Source organism: Leptodactylus fuscus, chromosome 11, assembly GCF_031893055.1.
Source record: "Leptodactylus fuscus isolate aLepFus1 chromosome 11, aLepFus1.hap2, whole genome shotgun sequence".
Classification (NCBI taxonomy): domain Eukaryota; kingdom Metazoa; phylum Chordata; class Amphibia; order Anura; family Leptodactylidae; genus Leptodactylus; species Leptodactylus fuscus.
The window spans coordinates 30,357,071-30,372,621 of record NC_134275.1 but is presented as its reverse complement, the minus strand read 5'-3'; positions in this window follow the sequence as shown (position 1 = coordinate 30,372,621).

The window sequence follows — 15,551 nt, the reverse complement described above, 5'->3', positions numbered from 1 at the left end:
TATCTAGGGCAGTAGGATAACTAAAGCCTTGTGGACCCCGATGTAGTCTTTTGTCCGGGGCCCCCTACCTCATCCCTACAGCGAATTCTTGATAGTGATGGTTACGGGTGATAAGGAGTATAATCCACCTTAGTGTGGTTAGGGTAATCTGTGGGTCTCCTTGGCTTAGGGGCCAAGATGGAAGCTGCAGTCTCAATATTGATGCCAGTGCCTATGGGATCCCTAAGGTTTCTGAGCCTTGATACAACCCCCTCAAGTTACGCCCCTGGTCAAGGGTCTAAAGGGATGCCGAAGTATAATAATAGCACTTTCTAAACCCCTTGTACTCTAAACTAATTTTTGGACCAATCCACCCAAAACTAAACATCTCTAGGTTTAGCCCATCTCCAATTGTACAACTGAATCCTATGGTGGTCTACACTGAATAGATACTATTTTTTGTAGTTGCAGTGTATGGTTTTATAATGTATGTGATGTTTGATGTAGTTTACTGTGATGTCGGATGTTTGGAGAATGTTTTGTTGATGTTAATTTCTTGACTTTTTAGTCTTCATGTCCAAGGTGCATTAATTAATATGGGGTTGTCTTAGGGTACCATGACATATGACCAGATATGATAATCGGATGATAAATGACAATCAAAATGGCTTTATATTTTAATGTGCAGCTGTACAAATCAGTGTCAGGCCCCATTTACATGACCATGTCAGTGGCCCCATGTCAATGGTTTTAACTGACCCATTCTTTTCTTATGGCTGTTTGTTATCATGGGGGGAGGGACCATAAGCCTGAAATAAGAACTGACCATTATGTGGACCTGGCTCGTGAATGAAATGTATGGGTCCTTGGAGGAGACGGACTGCACAAATCTATCATCCACGTGCCCTCTGTGTCATTTACTCACGGACCCTACATGCACATATTTATGTGGGCTATAAGTCCCTATTATTCCACAGGCCGATGGCCAGTACATCACAAGCATTGATTGACTAAACAGTATATAGGTCAACGTGCGGACAACTGTATACAATAGATCAGCTGGCTTGTGAATGTTCATTTCCGGTCATTGGTCTGTGTATTTAAAGTGGCGGGCTGGCTGGACCCGCAATCTGTTCTTTTTTATTAAATTTTTATTTTCTATTTAGGGCCATAAATCCTCAGAGGACTACTAGGGCAGTCAGTGAGAGGTTATCTCCATTCATCTTAGGCTTCCTTTTTATTATTCATATTGTTGAAAAAATATTATTTTTTTATTTCAGAAAATATAATTTACCGTATATACTCGAGTATAAGCCAAATTTTTCAGCACAGTTTTTGTGCTGAAAAAGCCCCCCTCGACTTATAGTCGAGTCAAGCAAGAATTAATTTTTTTTATGGGGAGGGGGGAGGGGTCTATGACCAGCCACAAAAGTAATGTATAGAATCTCTCAAAATAGTGAAAAAGAAAAGCTTTAAAAAATAAAGTAAATAAAAGTTCTAATTCCCTCCTTTCCCTAGAATACATATAAAAGTAGAGAATGACTGTGACACTCATACACATTAGGTATCCCTGTGTCTGAAAGTGCCCGGTCTACTGAATATAGGGGATCTGCAGAGCTCCTGTTCCATCGGGAAGGGGTTAATAACAGCACTGCAGATACCCTATATTCAGCCAGACTGAATTCCAAGTGGGGGGAAAAACCCCAGTCCTCAAGCTCAGGGAAGGGGCAGACAGACAACCAAAAACACCCCCTCCCCTTCCCCAGCACCTACTGCACCCAAAAACTCCGACCATTTTAATTTTTGAAATTTTCCAGTAGCTGCTGCATTTCCCCCCTCGGCTTATACTCGAGTCAATAAGTTTTCCCAGTTTTTTGTGGTAAAATTAGGGGCCTCGGCTTATATTTGGGTCGGCTTATACTCGAGTATATACGGTAGGTGGAATTCAACTAAAAAAAAACCCATAAAATAAAAAAATTAAAAATAATAATAATAATAATAATCATACAAGAAGAAGAACAGATTGCGGGTCCAGCCAGCCTGCCACTTTAATCCTCAGTTTATGTGGTCTCTTCACAAATCCAGGCCTGCTTCCAGCTACAAGACTCATTGCCAACAGAGTCATAGAGGGTCCTGTGTATCCCCTGCCCCTACTGATAGCAAGTCACATAGAAATACTATAGCTGTAGACTAATAGGCATGAACGTGTCTCTTATCAGCCGTGGAAATTTCTGCACGGTCTTCCAGGAGGTCTTCCGAGCGCTTTGTATGGGAGTCCCGATGTCTTCCAGTCCATATGGTGTGTTCAGACAACGTAATGGGGATTTTCTCCATCATTCACAAATGAACCAAGCGGCTGATATTATAAGTCACCGTAGTTGGGAAGAATTTTTTTTCTATTCTCAATCTGATTTCCCTAAACTTCCTTTGTGTAGCAAACAGCTGTACTGTCTACCTAGTAAGTGCAAACACCAGAACTACGTCAGTGGAACCAATGGCAATACCAGTGACTAAATCAGAAAATATGACAAACCATGACCGGAACTGATGAGGGAAAAAATATTTCTACAAATTTCACAATAATCTTTCTGACGCGGTGTTATGGAAACTCTGAGTATTTGCCACATTGGGACAAGATGGTCATTTATTTTTATTTAAAGGGGTATTCTACTGTCAGCAAATAATGGTGTGACAGCAATTCCATGTGGTTTTCATGATCACTGTTTAACCCCTTCTTGCTCAGCACTGTAACATTATATAGTTATATAGTTAACGCTCAGCCCTGTAATAGTACCATTTTGCACGGGAGCTGTGCATGCTACATGGCTTGTGGGTTATAATACAGATGGGACCTGGGACTAGCCACAGGAATCGGAAAATAATCCGGAAGCTTAACTTCTCAGATGCCGTGATCATGGCATCTGGGTATGTTAGGGGGTGAGATGGCTCCCTCCATCACACCCTTAGGTACCCCATGGAATGAGGTATTGCCATGTGTATATATGTTCAGACTTTCCAAAAATAGAGTTATTTATCCCCTACTGTGAATGTGCTTTAACAAAAAAAAAATAAAAAAAAAATATCACAATAAGAAAATCAATGATTACACATATCCGAAGTCTATGGAGCAGAAGAGGAATGGGAACACTCAGAGAGAGAAGCGGGAACACTCAGAGAGGGAAGCAGAAACACAGGCTTTGTCTGAAGCTGGAGCTATATAGGAACTTTCTATCAACCAACATACTTCATTCAGACCAATACAGGTCAGTACTTCTTTACTTATGTCCTGCATGGTCTTGGTCTCAATTTCTGTGCTAGAAACAGTTATTGGGTCGGTTCTCCTTTGTTCACTGTGTACAGTGTATGATGGCCGATCTTCACTTACCGGTTTAGGGAGAACAGCAAACTACACACAGAAAAAACGATAAATAATGCAAAATCTAAGACCTATAATGGCTACACTTGGTGTTTATCCTGAAAGTCATGGCAGTTTATTACCCCCAATAACTGTTTATTCAGTGGAAACCTTTAGAGTATCACCACATGTACCAGAAATTCCGTGGATTATGTATTTGTAAAGTAGAGAAGAGAACTTTGCTGTGAAATCCATTGTGATTTGTGTCAAATCCAACAACTGATTTTGGAAAGATTTTTCAACCATGTGTGAATCCGGTCTTGTTTCATTGGGTCAAGTTTTGTCCCGGTGATGTAATGTTTAAAGGCGTATTCCCATGACGCTTGTTCACTAACCTACAGGCTGTTGTGCTCTCTTCCCTTCCTGCTTTTCTCGGCACATTGGTGGGCAGGGTTTCACTTGCACGGGATTGGTTGTAAATGAATTACCACAGTGTGAAGCTGATGTAGCAGAGCTGGATATGAGTCAGTTTGCATTACATACAGACATAACAGACTCCCTATCTCAGCCCTTATCAGCCAAATTCAATTAAACTGACTGATAAGAGCTCAGAAATCCCGGAGCTCTCACCTCCCCTATCTGAGAAGCTCCGCTACTTAAAAGACACAAACAGCTCAGAGCTGCTCCCAGCCCCTCCCTCCCCCTGAGAGCAGGCAGCTACATCACTTGACAAATGAGCAGATCATCCCAAAGGCCATAGAAACGAAGTGTAAACAATGAAGTGAATAAATTAAGATAGCGGCCAAACAAAGCAGTTTTGATAAAGCAATGTATTTAGGAAAAGTCTTATATCCACATAAACTAGCAGTATATATAGGATCCTTGTGATGGGACAACCCCTTTAAACATGTCAATGGCTCAATACAAGGCACAGCTATGATATCTGTACTGTAACAAGCCATGCACCTGTGTAGTCATCAGTGATGTGGATCGCCAATATCTGGGATTATAGAAATACTACATTCTTTTAGGATTTTGAGACTTTCTTATAGGTATAGCTTGGCATATCTGTTTTGTGTATAGGTTGAGAATGGACAGGTTGGACAGTAGAATTTTCATAGCATCCTGATGTATCATGTATCAGGTGCCACTACCCATCTCCCTCTACATATGACATTGAAGGCTGTAGTTTTGGGAGGGCTCTGCATGGACCTATGTATGCTGCCACTCACTTCTTGGTAACACTGGTTCAGCTCTTCACAGAACTTCACCTACTCTGAATCCTAAAACGTAACCCCCTGACTACAATACCAAGAATCTGGGAAGTTACTTTCCTGCATATAAAGTGAGATTTTAATTCCTACATCTCATAGCATGCAGACACATTGGTTTGTATCCAGGTTTAGATCTGGTTACAAAAACATAAGACAGACTGGAAATGAGCTCAGATTCCAAAAATGTTTTTCAATGCCCTTTACTGTTCCGCTTAGTAATATTGTCATCGTGTAAGTACAAAACAAGTTTACATAATATTTGTCAGTTGTAGCCCAGGTGTGTTCAGTCCTTAGCTATTTAGGATGGAATATGAAATTAAGTTCTCCTCAATGGATAAAGTAAATACACTCTAGCGCCACCTTTTGAAAGGTAGCTCCCTATTGAATCAATTCCTGTTTTTTAAAGAAACCTAGAGACATTGCCTGGGTTTAAAGTCAGACTAGAACATTGATTCCAAATGGAAGAGAAACCCATCTTCAGACAGCTGTTTTGGGGTTATTGCCCCTCATCAGTGTCAAGCAGGGTACTGGTTTGACTAAGAGCATAGATGTGGGTCGGAAGGGGGATTATATCTACTTGCTTTTCAGGCCACCTTACAGTGTATAGTATTACCAACCATACATGTTTTACTAGGAATTTTGTAAAGGAATATACAAATAAGTTCTGGATTTGATAAAGGAAAACTCGCTCTAGTGTCACCTTTTGGAAGATATCAACCTGTACATCAATGCCTAGTTTTCTAAGAAACCTAGGGACTTTGACTGGGATTAAAACTAAACCTGAATATCTTTTCCAAAAGCAAGAAAGACTCATCTACAGACAGTTGTTTTGGGGTTATTGCCCCTCATCAGTGTGAAGCAGGGTGCTGGTTTGGCTAGGTGTAAGGTCATAGATGTGGATTATAAGGCCACCTTATGGGGTGTAGAGTCTAATAGACCATGCATTCTGTACTAGAAATTAGGGGGGAATATACCAATAAAATCTCTTTTATGTAAAAAAGAAGACCCATGTGCATTCCTTTCCCAGAATTCTTAGCAGAGCGTGTAGCTATGGAAGACTATACACCACAAGGCGGCCTGCAAGGCAACAGCCCCCTAAGGAGACCTAGTACCCCTAGTGGGGGTGCAAAGATTGCGGTTGTACCAAGTGAGTTTGGGTGCCCAATAATGTAGTGCGGATAGCCCATGCTATATACACATCCTATATATAACTCTCATCAGTAACTCCTGACTTGCAGAACATTTCCAGCCCAGCTCTGCCCACAGATGCCCCAAAATAAGTGAGAAATGGCTATTTTTATGGATTTTCATAAAACACACATTTTTTCTGTCCAGTTCCCACAAATAACAGAGACGCAGAGCTAGTCGCGTAACATAAGTTCAGTATCAGACGGCACGCAGTGTTTGTTTGTAGTTAGTTTCCATGGCGATGGCGCGCCGTATACAGAGAACGGTAGGATTTATAATTTGTTACTTTTCATCACGTTGTCTCATTTCCTATTCTAGATACAGTGAGACAATAGAGAAATGGTTACATAGGTGTACGCAACCTCTCACACTATACACGGAGGTCTTGTGATGGCGCGTGCTGTATATTCCTATTGTAGAGGAGAATTCTACATCTACAACATGAAAGTACAGGACAATGTGAACATGGCTGTGATATGGTGAGAATGAATCAGGCATGTGTAATGTCTATGATATATTTAACCTATAGATTACCGGATGGGCTGGAAAAAAGGGGGTCCTATCCCCGGCACCACAGGAGCAGGGGCGCAGCTATAGGGGGTGCTGTGGTAGCTTTTGCTACCGAGGTCTGGGCCTGAAAGGTCCTTTTGCCACTTGAAATATCCCAGTATTGTAAATGGCACATAGTACTAAGCGGTCCCATTACAGATTGTACAGAAGTTACTCATCTGCACAGGGGTACTAATGGTGGGGCAGAGGTATTAAAGGGGTTTCCCAATAAATACAGAACTGGGGCAATAAGCTGGGGAAGGTGAAAAAATAAAGTCCCATACTGACCTGGCCCATGGTGCTCCAGGGTCCCCCCACTGCTGTCCGCTCCAGCCGCACCCAGGGGCTTGTTCCGGCAGAAGTCTTCACAGCATGTGACCACTATGGCGATCACAAGAAAGGACGTCACTCACATATGTCACTGCTCATGTTCGGTGTGGACTTCTGCTGGAACAAGCCGTCGAGCAACACACCAAAGCAGCGGCAACAGGGGATGCTAGATTCACTCCCGCATTGGGATTATTGTGTTTCGGGTACCCAATCCGCTTAAGAAGCAGTTAACACACTGACCAAATAGACTATATTGGGGTCCACTGGGCTTCCACTTGAAAAAAATACGGAGAGAAAAGTGGAGTGGGATACGGAATCCCTGAATAGAAATCGATTGCAGTTTTGTATTTCCCGGACAAACCCTTTAAATTACACCCCCGTGTTTTATAGCTATTTAATTTTTTTGAACGTCCAGTTTAATAACAAGGAGCTCAATTTTCCATTAACCCCCCCCCCCTCACAATAATTAGGAAGGAGAAATCAGGCGCAAACATGGCTGACAATGAGTCCTATTCTTCTTACCCGCTGCCAAATAGAAATTATATCTGAGAATTCAGTTTAATTCCGTTTATTACCATGTGGAGAACAAGACGATGGGATTGGGAGAGAAGCCGGGCCAAGTGGTAATGGAGCAGAAGAAAGCCTGAGCAAAACAAAGGATTGTTTTATGCACGGACAAGCACTGGCAGAAGAGTCTGCAGTCACCAGCGCTGTAGTCAGCCGGAAATCCTAGAAATAATAGAAAATCTAAAAATCATGTAGGACAGGACTCCAGTATGAGCGCCCTCTAAAGTAAGAGCGGAGCACGAAGACACCGATATACAGGCAGGTGACCACGTAGTCTTCCTGGAGCTAGGGATAAAGGGTAAATTCTGGGCAGGCTGCTTAGACAATGGCCTTTGGAGTGGCTGAAAGTTAATATCAGTGTGGTGACCACAATTCACTAACCTCTAACCCTCTGGACCCCATTATAGTCTATGGGGCCTGTGGGTTTCTGCAGGTAACCACTTTTTAAGCGGATAGGGTTTACGTTTTTTCAGGCAACCAAGAGGACCCAACGAATGGAAACCCGAACGCTAATGTGAACTTGGCGTAAGATGGCTCCCCCTTGTTTACCCCACAAGAAGTTCCATTCAGTAAGAATCTGCAGCTGCATCCCCCTCCTCCCAGATTACCTGCAGTTGCACTTCCCTCTTCCCCATATTAGCTGTACCTCCACCTCCCCATTTTACCTGCACCTCCACCTCCTTCTTCCCCATATTACCCTTCTGTTGTGTACCATATTGCACTAGTGTAGACTTCTTTTTTTGATGACTTTTTTCCCCCTTTTCTTCAGGAATAGTAGAAGTGTTTTCAGCTGCACTTGGTGTACGTGTCCTAGATGGTCCGGAGTACTAAATGTCAAAAGTGCAACCTCTTAAGACTTTAAGTAGGGCACACCATGGGGGCAAAATAAAAGGCCTGACTACAGGTCTGCTAGTGCTAAGAACGCTTCACAACCTCTCAGGAAGGCAACAAAAAAGGTATGAAGATCTATTTTTATGTCAAAACACCATTGGTTCTTGGTCACTGTTGGTCAGTATTATTTGGATACAATATGGCAGTATTATATATGTATGTATAGAGTGTTTTATCAATATGGCCACTATATTAATAGTCATTACAAGGGAGGACTAAATCTGAGACATGAGAAGAGTCAGGTAAAAAATAATTTCTTAAAGGTAAAGCTTCACCAGACAAAGCCTATACCTAAGGAAGTTTCCTAGAGGCTCAAAAGCTTGTAATCTGTCATCATTATTAGTTAGCCATTAAAAAAGGCATCAACTACTGAAGACTGTCAAGTTTTTGTTTTTTGTAATTTTTTTTATATATTTCATAGCCAATGGCTAACACGGTACAAAAACATACGTTTTCAGATAAAGCCTATTATTTAACCCAGGTTTTTATGTGAAACATAATTTTTAATTACTTAGATTTTTTTATAAAGTAGTGAGATGGAAAAATAAAAATAAAGTACTATATTCTACAATTTTCACTCTCACCACGCAGCCTAATTATAGAATGACACTTGCCAATTCTGTGCAGATTTGGACTTTCTTTGCAGCAGTCACCTCATTTACATCACTGACTGTATTGCAATAGATGACATCTCTATAGATAACATCACATAGCACTATCATCACTACATTCACTAGATGATGGTGAACCAGCAGGCATGAAAGTTAGTAAGGGTGAGCAGATGTTGGAGGCCTGGGGAGGGGTGGCCTAGGCCATGTTGGCTATATTCGAGCCCTGCACATGAGCATTACTTCTAAGATCTATAATTAGGTTACTTGGCTAGTACAGCTAAACATCTCCTTCTATACAGTATACGGGATATATGGGAACCATGTCTCGGCCCCCCTGTGATGCAGTAACACGCGGCAGCTTCTGGACGCCCTTTACATTTTTAAGCACTTTGTTAATATTTTTCTTCTCTTTAAAAAGTAAAATAAACATTGGGAGCAAATATGTCGGAGTTTACACGTCGTAATCCCTCTAATCCCAGCAAAGCTTTGTTTGATGATATAGATTGATGTGAACCCTTGGCTGCTTCTACTGTCAGAAGGTAAACTTGTGGAAGTAGCAAACAGAGCGTGAGCGGGGAGGGGGCCACACTCAGTGAAAGTGATTTACAAACTGGAGGAAGAAGTCTAGGTCCATAGGAATGTCAATCCATCACACCCTACAGTGCGGGACCAGAGACTTAGCCGGGGGTGTAGTTTACGTTGGGATACAGTAGCTTGTATATCATCATACTGGGGACCTGTATATATGGGAGTCATTTCACTGTGAAATGTCCTAGATTAGTTTGGCCTGCAGAGACTGGGGGGTGACAGAGGAGCTGCATGTAAAGCCCTATATGTGTGCGTGTGTTGTACCTTATCTAGACCTCACGTAATACAATAGATCTGTCCCTAAATGGTCACAACTTAGTCTCATTCAATAGAACATGTGATTCTGCATCAAAATATGCCTGAAAACCCCTCTAATCAGTAAGTAACAATGTTTTTTTTTATGTTGGTATCCCCTCTCAGTCTCCCATTATTATACTCTGGGGTCTGAAAAGACCCCAGAGTATAATAATTGTTCATGGGTGTTCACAACTGGGTATAATACTTTGTGCAGGGGCCACAATGGGACATAATAATGTGTGCAGGGGCCACTATGGGGTATAATAGAGCTTGCAGGAATGTGAGGGGGAGGAGGTCAATGTCTTTGGCGTCGGTCAGGAATGGGGGGCCCCACCATTCCTAGTTACGCCACTGAACATACCACTAATCTCCTGCCACAGTTTTCCTTATCTGTGCACTTCACAGAGAGAAGTCTGCAGCTACTCACTGTCAGTGTAAGGAGAGTTTGTCTATTTCTAACTGCTTGTGGTATTGTTGAAGGGATGTCACAGACAGTAAGAAGCTTTTCAGATTTTTTTTTCCTGTGTCAGGGATCTATTTAGCTGCATCATAACCTGGATTTTCAGCCACGTGTGATGGTCAATATTATGGCCTCTTTGGCTTTTCTGAGTTATATATTTTCTATTTTACAGATATTCCTAGCAGAATTACATTTAAGAAACCAGTAGTAGTAGTAATGGATAGGGAAGGGGACAGGCTGCTCCTTATCGTACACACCCCTGCCTCAGAGACAAATGAGAAATGTGCTGCAGACATAAAGGAGAAAACAGGCTGCCCAGCAAGACTCTGCAGATATTTTGACTTCTGATGAAAACTCAGATTCCCTTTAATTGCTTCCCTTAGCAGATGAGATGACTTGGCTCACTCTGTCCTATTCTACACAGCAAAGTCTGTTCTGTATGCTCCAGCAAGTGTGAAAGTGAAAATAGTTTTGTGGTTTATTGATAATTATTATTTAAAAAAAAAAAATATGTTTAGGAAATCCCCCATATATACTATACTAGCATCTGCCCGCGACTTCGTCTTCGGGTTGGCGGTGGCGCTGAGCTGCTTATATGTACGCAATCGCTGGCGCTTCTGATTGGCGGTGCGCACACATGCCAACCCCTGCGCGCCCTGGCCCCCATTGCCCCTCGCTTGGCACCACGGTCTCTGTACCTACCTATACATCCCAACTTCCGAAGAGCCAAAAGGGGGACAAAATATGCGCCGCGGGAAACTTAACACCGCCCACTTGACTGCGCCCATTCTCATGGTTTTTTTTTATGTGCCTCCACACGTTATAATCCTGCTACAGTCACCTGTACATTATATTCCCCCCCTCCATCTCTCCCCCAGTTTGTTGTTCCCCCATCTCTGTCCCCAGTTTCATGTCCCCCCATCTGTGCTGGCAGTTTCATGTCCCCCCATCTCTGACCACAGTTTCATGTCCCCCCATCTCTGCCCCAGTTTCATGTCCCCCCACTTTTGACCACAGTTTCATGCTGTTCTCCCCCCTTCATCTGGCCCAGTGTCATGCCGTTCTCCCCTCCCCCCTTCATCTGGCCCAGTGTCATGCCGTTCTCCCCCCCTTCATCTGGGCCAGTATCATGCCGTTCCCCCCTCCTACATCTGCCCCAGTGTCATGCCGTCTACCCGCCCTTCATTTGGCCCAGTGTCATGTCGTTCTCCTGCCCCTTCATCTGCCCCAGTGTCATGCTGTTCTTCCCCCTGCTCTTCATCTACCCCCAGTTTCATAGGCCCCATACATTATGTCCCCCTCGATGTTTAACACACAGAAATAGTTGTACTCACCTTTCCACGCTCCCCCGCTGCTCTCTCCGCTCGTTCACTCCACTGACATAGGTGTCGGGCCGATGGTTGGGAGGTATGCCTAGCAGCTGCGTGTGGCATACATGAGGCAGAGCAGGCAGCATGGCTGCGGCGCTCCGGAGCTGCGTGTAGGCGCAATGCTGGCCGGCCTGGAGAGTGGAGAGCGGCCCGCCCACACACTGCCTTGGACATATGGGGCCGCGCCGCTTCTCCACAGGCCTGCCCAGAGCCTGGCGCGCACCAATGAGAGCCGTGGACAGACCAGCGAGGACGCCATCAGAGGCAGTACAGCGGAGCAGGAACAGCGTTTCCCCGGTCCCGGCGGGGCTGTCGGGGGAGTGCGTGGCTCGGGAGGTGGCCTATCCTTCATTTCGGGTAAATATCTAGGTATATGCGAAATCTCACCCAAATCCGTACAGGCGTTTGGCTGGGATAGTGAGACAAACATCCAAACACACAAACATCCAAACTTTCACATTTATGATATTAGTAGGATATCTATCATCTGATACCTGTCCCTGTATCATGAGGGCAGCAGAAAGTTACTGAACCTCCTTCACAGAGGGATAACATTGAGGCACCATAGAGTTACATTGCACTTCCAGGAATCGCCGTAATCTGTCATCCATCCTTGGTCGTATCTATAGAGATTTCCTCCGCTCAATAAATATCTTATTATAACGGGAGTAATTGTATTAAGTTGGCTCCTGTGACGTCTCCGAGCGGCAGGTTTTCTCCTGTATGTATAAGGATTTCTAATATGACAGTGAGAGCTGTAGAGGTAACACCGCCCCAGGCATTGGCAGCTAATAGGCTCAGAATTAGGAGTTTCACACCTCACTCGCTGATATTACTTTATTTAACTCACTCGTCTATTTCATTATATCGGGGAGTAGAAGTTCATGTAGAGGTGAAGACAATCTGAGGAGTTTACAAGAACGTTACCCGACTATCCTCATATGTTCAGTAACATAGACATAATACTAAGCTGTAGTAAAGCTAAAGAATAAACCACCCCAAATAGTCTGCCCCCTTGTCTGCTGGCTCCTGCTCTGTATGTGCTGCTGCATGTATGGAAACGAGGGGTTATCTGTGAGTGACCCTGGTTTTTTTAAACTAACAGTACTAGTAGTGTGTGTGTGTAAATATATATATATATATATATATATATATATATATAATGTGTATAGTGTGTACATACTATGTTGGGCGATAGAAAATTTTGTAATATATCCAACTAGACAAATCCCCTCAAAATGTAAAGAAGGGGTGAGTAGGGGGATGCAGCTGCAGCATGTCTCGCTCTGTGTCTATCAGACATACATGGAGGACAAGCCAAAATAAAAAGATGCTGTAAGGAAATATAAGCTAGCAGTTACTGGATAATTCTGGTGATGTAGAGCAGTGATGCTCAAATCAGTAAAATTGGGCATCTGTGGGGTGTCGGAAAAATAAGTCTGAATCATGGCGGCCACTCAATTTGCAGGCCTTAAAGGGGTTGTCTGGAAAGTATTTACCGTATTTTTCGGACTATAAGACGCAAATTTGGGGGGAAAAGAAGGGTGCGTCTTATAGTCCGAATGTGGCGCCTGGCATCCGCTCTAATAGAGAGGCGGATGCCGGCAAGGGATAGACGCCGGGGCCTGAGACATCACTGCGCTCCTCTGCCCTGCATGAAGCCAGCAGCGGGAGGAGTGATGCTATTCCGCTCCTCCGTCCCCCCGCCGCTGGCTTCATGCAGGGCAGAGGAGCGTAGCGATGTCTCAGGCCCCGGCACCTGTGCCAGCGTCTATCCCTCGCCGGCATCCGCCTCTCTAGTACAGCGGATGCCGGGTCTGTAGTCTGTATCGGCGGCCCCTTCTCCCCTGGGGCCGGTCCCCACCGGCCCCGTACCTGTGAAGTTGCAGGCCGGCTCCTGCGTGGCGATATCGCAGGAGCCGACCTGTTCTGGTGACAGCCGGGAGCCTAATGAGGCTCCTAGGCCTGTCACGGCTATATTAGTATTGCGGCTGGTCTCTATGACCAGCCGTAATACTAATATACAGAATTTCCCATAGACAGCAATACAGTTGTATTGCCGTCTATGGGACTTGCAATCAAGTGACCGCAGGTTCAAGCCCCCGGGGGGGGGGAATAAAATAGTAAAAAAAAAAAAAAAAAAAAAGCTTTAAAAATATGAAATAAATAAAAGTTCTAAATCACCTCCTGTCCCTAGAATATATATATAAAAGTAGAAAATCATATATCATAAACCACCGGGTTTTTTTTCAATGCAAGGTGATCTAAGCAATAGACATTCCCCAAAATGGTATAACTAAAAAGTACTTCTGGCCCCGCAAAAAAAAAAAACACTCTATGCGTCCCCGTACAGCTGCAGGGTCACCTGTCAATGTGGCCTTGCAGCTGTTGCAAAACTACAACTCCCATATATTAAATATTTTACCATTTTTTGCATCAAAATTTTTTTTCCCTATTTTCCTCCTCTAAAACCTAGGTGCGTCTTACAGTCCAGTGCGTCTTATAGTCCGAAAAATACGGTACTTATCTGGTTCTGCTTTTGATAGACCTGGGTGTTCTGGTGACGTGATGACCCCAAGGCAGCGTTCGGCTCCCTGGGTCACTCTGACCAATCTCACTGGTAATTCTGTGGTTTGCTTTACTATAGTTAGTCAGCCCCCATAGCATAAGTAAGTACCTGCGAGATTGGGGATGGGTGAGCCAAAGGGCCAAACACTGCCTCTGATCACATGACCCGGGGTGGTGATGTCACTGGGACTCGCCTGGTCTATCAAAAGCAGCAAAGGAACCAGGAAAATGAATAAATACCCCCAGAACTACGCCTTTAAAGGGGTTTTATTGGATCATCATGGTGATGGTCTGGCCTTAGAATAGGCCATAACTATCAGATGACTGAGCAGTCTGACTCCTGGAGGTGTTTGGAGGGCTGTGACATTTGTGGTCAGACCTTTATTGGAGGAACAAAGGAGCCCTGTAGAGGATTAGATATCGGCTTTATGGATATGGTTATTGTTTGGTAGGTTGTTTTAAGGTGTGTTCACACAATGGAATTGGGACAGGACTGTAAGGTGCTGTGCTCTGGTTTGTTCCCGCATCCTGAAAAAGAAGCTCCAAAATTTGGAGTTGATTATAAGACCGAATCCAGTTCCAAATCAGCTGCAAAATCCTCCATGTGAACAGTTGCTTGTGCTCTTCCATTGTGATGATCCATATTCCCATCCACATGAAGGTCTGTGCACAGAACAGCAGGGCAGTCCATGGAGGAGGCTCCTCATCTCCCACCTCTCAGCACCAGGATAGTGATGCAGATGTCACATTAGTTCAGGGTGTGAGGATTTCATTTCTCGCCTGAATCTGAAGCCTTTACATCTGTAGCACAGAAACAATCTGCTAAATGCAGCAGAATCCACAAATGAAGGCCTCCGCGTCCTCAGTGCACGCTTAATAAAGCATGTGGAGAGGGAAATACCTTCGGAGACTTACAATAGGCAGTTTCAGCGCAGCGACTGCCGGCGGGTGAGAAGCTACCGTATGTAATTAAGACATTATGGAAGTCAGCGAGCGTTACCGGGGGACGAGGAGGTTTGGCTGAGCTTTCACAACACAGGCCCACCCCCCGTTACAGCATACAGCCGCCCACCTATGCTACATAGTATTACTTACTAGAATACAGGATTTATTCTCATAGAGCGCATATAATGCAGTGAACAGATGCTCGTACAGGGCTCGGCCAGATGTTCACATGCCCTGCAGTGTCTATTGTGCAGAGCTGAAGCTGTGACTCTCTACGTTTCCTGTAATTGTATGTGTAAGGATGTGTAAGAAATGTTCCACTTACATGCCCCAAATTATATGCTTGGTCAAAGCAGCGGGAAACTGCACCAAACTATTCTATGGATTCCAGAAGTTTATATTGTAGTGTGATGTGGCCATAATATAGTATAAAAACAAAGTATCATTGACTGCCGGATACAGGAAACAAAACCAAGTAAGGCTAAAACCCCACATTGCGGAAACGCAGCTTTTTTTGTTGTAGATTTTATTGCGTTTTGTTGAGCCAAAGCCAGGAGTGGACTGAGCAGAAGGAAGAAG